The sequence below is a fragment of the Pseudophryne corroboree genome, chromosome 1 (assembly GCF_028390025.1).
Source record: "Pseudophryne corroboree isolate aPseCor3 chromosome 1, aPseCor3.hap2, whole genome shotgun sequence".
NCBI lineage: Eukaryota > Metazoa > Chordata > Amphibia > Anura > Myobatrachidae > Pseudophryne > Pseudophryne corroboree.
In genome coordinates, this window is record NC_086444.1 from 458257326 (window position 1) to 458264941 (window position 7616).

The 7616-nt window shown below is 45.5% G+C and overlaps 1 long non-coding RNA gene across 1 annotated transcript; it reads left to right on the plus strand.

The window, feature by feature from the left end:
- Positions 1-527: 527 nt before the first annotated feature.
- Positions 528-3335, plus strand: LOC134902605 (uncharacterized). Its single transcript, XR_010175739.1, has 3 exons — positions 528-561; positions 2221-2274; positions 3244-3335. It is a non-coding gene; the product is annotated as an uncharacterized LOC134902605 (long non-coding RNA).
- The last annotated feature ends 4281 nt before the right edge of the window (positions 3336-7616 follow it).

Sequence of the window (7616 nt, forward strand, 5' to 3'; positions counted from 1 at the left end):
TGAAAGTAAAACTTTATTTCATACATGCCGACACATACATACTTACTATAAACCAATTACCTAATCCCTTCTACTATAAATAGATATGCTATTACCAATAAAAAAAACACCAAAAAAAACATGTTTTAAATTTTTTTTATTAGATTCCCCCACCAAAGTGTGGCGGATTGAAAATGACGAATTTACTGTCTAAAAGCACTGTTGTCGAATTTCCAAACTTCAATTGAATATACTTTTGGCGAATTGCTGCATTTGTACCATTGCAGAAATGTCGAATTTGACAAATGTCGAATTTCAAAAAGTCGAATTTTGAAAGTCCGTTTTTTTGACGGAAAGTACTGAATTGCATTGTCAATTTTTTTTGGGGGGGGGGCGAAAAAGTCCAGTTTTTCGACAATTTCGGGAATTTGACCGCAATTGCATATACCCCTTAGCCGGTCTGGTGGCGTGTGTGAGGTCATGCTGTGATGTCATAATGGCAACTGCCTATACAGGGCTCTGCTGTTGCCGTCTCTTGCATATTCCTCAGAGGCCTGGCACCGCATAGCACACTGGTAGAAGGTTAGTGACTGGACAAAGATAAGAGCAGCTTCATTTGAATTGTCGGCAGACTTTTAGCATAACTATTATAATATATGACTTATGACCTTGGGGATAGCATAGTATTGGATATAAACAAAATCTCACACCTGCTGGGACAGTACCATTACCTAACAACCACAAGCGGCTGCAAATGGGCCATTGGAGATATTTGAAGAGCGCTGTCTAGATGGGCCTATAATGTTCCTATTACTGGGGTACAGGTACTAAGCAGTGAGAGAAGTGAGCCAGTGGAGAAGTTGCCTAAGGCAACCAATCAGCATTGATGTAACATTTCTAATTTGCATACTTTAAAAGTAAACAGAGCAGCTGATTGGTTGCCATGTATAACTTCTCTACTGGCTCGCTTCTCCACTTTTATCACTGCTTAGTACATGTACCTCTAAATCCTTTATGTGCGGCTGCAGCCATGACATCTCCTTGGAGTTGTTTGGTGAGCCTATAATGTTGCACATTAAATCCTTTACTCTTTCATTGGGGGAGATGTACTAAGCCTGAAAAGTGATAAATATCACTGTGATAAAGCACCAGCCAATCGGCTCCTAACTGCCATGTCACAGGCTGTGTTTGAAAAATGACAGTTAGGAGCCGATTGGCTGGTGCTTTATCACAGTGATATTTATCACTTTTCAGGCTTAGTACATCTGGCCCTCTGTCTGCTTAGATCCCAGTGTGCCAGTATTGCAGGCTGATCCAATTCTATTAATGTAAAGAGATGTAAAAGAATTATATTGTGCTTTAATCTTTACTTTTGCTTTTATCCAATACTATATACAGGTGTAGCAGGGACGTGCAGTCAGGGGAGGCAGGGGAGGCAGTGCCTCCCCTGTCATTCCTGATTAAAATAATACAATGAAGATACTTATGACACATATTCTGTGTCATACGTATATTTTTTTATATTATGTTAATTTTTTTAGATTGTAAATGGCTGTTTAAATACATTTGTGCGGCACTTAGAACGGTGCCTCCCGCTGTGCATTGTAATCGGCCGGAAGCAGGGGGCGGGGCCAAACAAAGGGCTGTAAAAGCCCATTGAAACAAGTAATGGAAGCGGCACCTGCCCAAGTACCGCAGAACAGCAGGGATGTGCTTTCAGCCTATCTGAAAGCACGCCCCTGTCACTGTGATTGGTCACTGGGCAGCAGCTGCAGCACTGACAGTGACTGTATCTGGCTGTCACTGGCAGTGCTGTACGGGGCAAAGGACGTGCATAGCAGTGGCTGAGTGCGGCTCTCCCCTCTCCTTTGCCTTCCGCCGGCTCCGTCCTCCCAGGCAGCAGCATAACCAGGTCAGGGACACTCTCTCTCTGCAGCTCTCCCCTCTCGTTTGTGTTCCGCCGGCTCCTTCCTCCCAGGCAGCAGCGTAACTCTCTGCAGCTCTCCCCTCTCCTTCGTGTTCCGCCGGCTCCTTCCTCCCAGGCAGCAATGTAACTCTCTGCGGCTCTCCCCTCTCCTTCGTGTTCCGCCGGCTCCTTCCTCCCAGGCAGCAGCATAACCAGGTCGGGGACTCCCGCCGACTCCTTCCTCCCAGGCAGCAGCATAACCAGGTCTCTCTCTCTCCTTTTTCCCCTCCTGTAGATTAGAACGAAGTTTGTAAATATAATTTTCATTTTTACAGGTACTCCTATTAGATTCTACATGGACAAGTGGACGTGATTGGCGTGGGATGTAGGTAAGTATGTGTGAGTGTGTAAGTGTGTTTTAATAAATTTTTACTTTCACAGTGTGTGTGTTGTGTTTTTATTTGGGTATTTTTGTTGTTGTAGAACTACAGGTACCAGTGAGCCCGTTATTTCCTTGCATGCTGGTACTTGAGGTTCTCCAAGTACCAGCAAGCGGGAGAGGCTTGCTGGGCCTTGTAGTTCCACAACAAAAAACAATATTCATTTGTTTGACACACTTATAGCTGTCAGCTCGGCACCCACCACCCAGGGGTGCTGGGGACAGCCTCGGCTTCAACCCTGGCCCTTGGGTGCCTGGAGAGGGGGACCCCTTGATTTAAGGGGTCCCCACTCCTCCAGGGAACCCCAGCCAGGGGTGACTAGTTGGGAGGGTAATGCCACGGCTGCAGGGACCTACATAAATGTGTCCCCTGGCTGTGGCATTATCTCCCTGTCTAGTTGAGCCCGGTGCTGGTTACGGGTGTCCCCTACATTTTTGTCCCCTGTATTTTTGGAATCAGGACCGGACTAAGAGCCCGATGCTGGTTGTCTAAATACGGGGAACCCCTGTCCAATTTTTTTCACTCTCTCACCATTGACATGTAGATGCATTTTTCTCCAGCTGGGTAAATAGGTCAAAATAGCAGATTTGAGGCAACAGAGGGGATGACTGGGTTGGGCAAGGTTAGTGGGTGGGTGGGTGGTCTGGGCAACTCTGCATAGTCTCTTAATGCCTAGAGGGATGGGCAGTCCTTCAGCCATGGGTTCCAAGAGGTTTCCTCCACAAGGGGGTTTTTCCTCTCCTGAGTGCTGAAGGATGACTCTTCATGAGTCATGAGGCTCCCGCCATCTTGTTCCTCTTATCGGACAAGTTTGTAAGATTACTGGACCAATCTTAGTCCAAAATTACCTATTTTAGAAGGCAGAGTAAATAATAATATGAATAATTACAAAATAATAATAATAATCATCATCATAAGATGAAGAAGAAGAAGAAGAAGAAGAAGAAGAAGAAGAAGAAGAAGAAGAAGAAGAAGAAGAAGAAGAAGAAGAAGAAGAAGAAGAAGAAGAAGTGGCTATATTTTACTTAAAATAAAAATAGAAATTTTTTTTTTAAATATATTTTGCCTAAAGTTGTCTTTATTATTAATAAATTCTCTCAAAAGGTGAAGAAATGACACATATTTGGGGTGACAAATACATTAGGAGAGTTCAGAACCATGCATTGTTAATTCTACACAAGAGAGTACCAGGCAAGGCAGCCATGTTGGGTGCAGTACATAGGTTACACTGTGCGATAAGCAAAACATAGCAGTAAGGCATACAAGGGTAAAATAAAAAACAACTAACAGGACACCTAGCTCTGCAGCTTACACAGTAAGGAAAATGGTCTTACTCTATAATTGCTTTTAGATAATGTTCTCTTTTTTTTTTTTTTTAAATCTGTTTATTATGATTTTCATAGAGTACAATGTAAGACAGAAACAGATAGCAATTATTTGATGAATAAAGCACAATAACAACATAGGTGTGTACATCAATCAATGTCAGGAGTCAAATCTATAATATCGTCAGAGTCGTGAAGTAGATGTGATTCATCAATAAGAACACAATGCACTGGAGTCAAATAGTACTCCAAGAATCAAACCTCAGGAAGTCCTTCCTTGAAGTAGAACATTAGAAACATTATATTAAACACAAGTCCATAAGAAAAGGGGGAGATAGAAGAATAGTAGAGAGAAAGTAGGGAGGGGGGGGGGGGGGAGAGGACAGGGAAACACATAAGGGTAAGTAGGGAAGAAGGGTCAGGATGCTTTTTATCCATAAAGACAATGTATGGTAGCAATTGATACTTCAATATCAGGACGGAGAGTACTAAATTTCAACTCTAGGGCTTATCCTAAGGTAGGGAAAATTGTTTTATAACATGGACTCTTCCAATATCTTCCTGTGAAGGAACCATTCAGTGTGCTCAAATACCTTAAATATTTGGGCCTGTGTGGTCTGATCCCGCGAGTCAATGTAAAGGCCCCACTTTTTGTAAAAAGTTTTGACACCTGACTCTATATTTACTTGAGCCGATTTCCTGTCGTAATATAAGATCTGTAATAACTTACTATGAACTTCTACCAATGTAGGGGAAGAAGACGATAACCAGTGGGATAAAATAATTTTCTTTGATACTGTTACTAAGATAGTGAGAAATGGAATAATTCGCTGTTTCCCAGGCCCTAAATCCCATTCCGAAAAATGTGCCCATAAACAAGAAAGGGGCGTTGCTGATACACGTATATTCAATAGTTGATTAATGTAGGCTAATAATTTGTGCCAGAAACGTCGGATCAGACCACACTCCCAAAACATGTGATAGAAGGAAGCTATTCGAACATGACATTTGGGGCATTCCCCCGTTTCCGAGGGGTTAAATCGAGCATGTTGGGTTGGGGAGATATAGGCTCTCTGCAAAGTACGGAGGTGAACCTCTTGTAGGTAAGGTGAAGCCAGGGCTTTCAGGGTAGAGACATAATGATCACTAAGTTGATGGTGACTAGTCAGGCCAGGTATATCCTTACACCATTGGGTAAATAGTTTGTCCCATCTACCCTCTGTTGTGCGAGAAGTCAGGATGGTATAAATCTGTCTAATGCGTGTTGGTCCGGCTTTGTGAATATTAAGTGTGACTAACAATGGGTGAGAGGAAGGGGACGTGTCATGTGGTATGCTGCGCATACGAGTAATTGAGTCTAAATAATGTCGGGTCTGGAGATACATGAAAAAATGGTTGTGAGGCAGGTCATATTTCTCTCGGAGTGATGAGAATGGATATATAGAGCCCCCCGGGTCAAACACTTTGGAAGAGTTAGACAGACCCTTCTCTTTCCAGAGCCGGTAATTGGAGTTAATGAGAGATGGGGGAAAGGCGGGGGTTGCCCCATAGCGGAATATATACCGACACCTCAGGGTTACATTTAAATTTCTTGTGTAGGGTGCGCCAGTTGTAATAAATATCATGAAAAAGAGGATTGTTAAGGATGTGAGTTGGGATCAGGGAGGGTTTAGACAGAAGCAATGCTCCCGGGGAGTAGGGGGTAAATAAGGCCTCATCTAGAGCAGAGTCTGTGAAGAGTTCCCTGTCAAACAGCCATTCAGCAGCACATCGGAACAGAGTCGCCATAGAGTAGGACACAGTGGCGGATCCAGGGGGGGGGGCACTCGGGCCCGTGCCCCCCCCTGTCATTTGTGGCTCCCCCCCGTCCCCCCCCGCGGCGTCGGCGCCGCACAGGGAGATGACGGGCGCCCGCTGAGATTGTGTTACCAGCGGGCGCTCGTCTCCCTGCACAGCGGTAGCCGGAGGCAGGAGCTCAGTACTGAGCTCCGGCTTCCGGCGCTGTCACTGCGCCGTGCGCTATGGGAGAGACGTCAGTCATGACGTCTCTCTCATAGTACTGAGGAGAGGACGCCAGCCAGGAGTACTGCAGCGGCGCGGGAACGGGGCTCGGCAAGTATTATGTTTTTTTCTTCCTTAATGCAGCGGGGGCATCTCCTGGGGGAAACTACGGGGGGACATTACTACTGGGGGGGCATCAACAAGGGGCATTACTACTGAGGGGGGGCATTACTACTGGGGGCATTATAACTGGGGGCATCACTACTGGGGGGGCAGCTACTGGGGGCATTATTACTGGGGGGGCAGCTACTGGGGGCATTATTACTGTGGAGCACCTACAGGGGGCATTACTACTTGGGGGCTAAACTACAGGGGCATTACTACTTGGGGGCTAAACTACAGGGGGAGCAAAACTACTGGGGGCATAACTACAGGGGCCAAACTATTGGGGGCATTACTACTTGGGGGCTAAACTACAGGGGCATTACTACTTGGGGGCTAAACTACAGGGGAAGCCAAACTACTGGGGGCATAACTACAGGGGCCAAACTATTGGGGGCATTACTACTGGAGGCTAAACTATAAGGGGGGCATAACTACAGGGGCTAAACTGCAATGGGGCAAACTATAGGGAGGCATTACTACTGGTGGCTAAACTACTGGGGTCATAACTGCAGGGGCATTACCACTGGGGGCATAATGACTGGGGGCATTACTACAGGCAACATTACTACTGGGGGCAATACGGGCATTGCATAAGGGACACCACTACTATGAGGTCTATATAAGGGGCACTACCAGTACAGTGGACATTGCATAATGAGCGCTACAACTGTGGGCATTGTATAAGAAGCGCCACCTCACATGCACCGAAGCCGCACGCAAATGTACTTGCCCCTTCCATGGTGCCCCCCCTATCATTTTCTTCTGGATCCGCCCCTGGTAGGACATATAATCAGGAACTCCAAAGCCTCCTGCGGCCTTAGGGGCCATTAATTTATCCAAAGCGATAAATGCTTTTTTCCCCTTCCACAGGAATTTTGATATGATTTTTCGTAAATATTGGATGTCTTGAGTCTTGAGGCGGATCGGGAGCATCTGCATAAGATAAAATAATTTCGGGAAGACTATGCTTTGCAAGACGGCTATCCTCCCCAACAGTGACAGGGGTAGCAATTTCCAGCTATCTAGCAACGAGGTGACACGCGTTAAGGCAGGGGTGTAGTTCTCCTCATATAGTCTGGAGAGATTCGCTGGGATTTGAATCCCCAGGTAGGTAAGCTTTGTGTGGGAAATTTTAAAGGAAAGAGATGGGAGAAGTTTGGAAATGTTATGAGCAGAAGGGCCCAGGGGTAGAAGCTCTGACTTGGCCACATTAATTCTATATCCCGCCCTAGTTCCGAATGCTTGTATCAATCCAAGGATCTCCGGGATGGAGGTCGATGGATCAGAAACGAATAATAGCATGTCATCGGCAAAAAGAGCAAGACGGAGGTCAATGTCTCCAATTTTGATTCCCTTAAAAACTCTCGATTGGCGTAAGGCTATCGCTAAGGGCTCCAGTGCTATTGCAAATAGTAAGGGCGATAAGGGGCAGCCCTGTCTAGTACCGCGTTGAATCTCAAATGATGAGGACAGTACCCCATTACAGGAAATCTGGGTTTGTGGAGCAGTATAAAGTAGTTTTAGAAGATTCACAAAGTCATTAGGAAAACCAAAGTGCAGGAGAGTAGAGAAAAGATGGTCCCAATCCACGAGGTCAAACGCCTTCTCAGCGTCAAGGGAGAGAATAACTGGGGGAGGGGAAAGAGGAGTGAAAGAAGGAGAAGAAAAAGAGGAAGCAGCATAAATGGCAGTTAAAACTCTCCGTACATTGATCTCTGAGTGTCTACCCCAGATGAATCCAGTTTGATCCTTGTGTATAATTTGGGGGATAGTATTAAAGGAAAGAAAAGAAGACTCTTT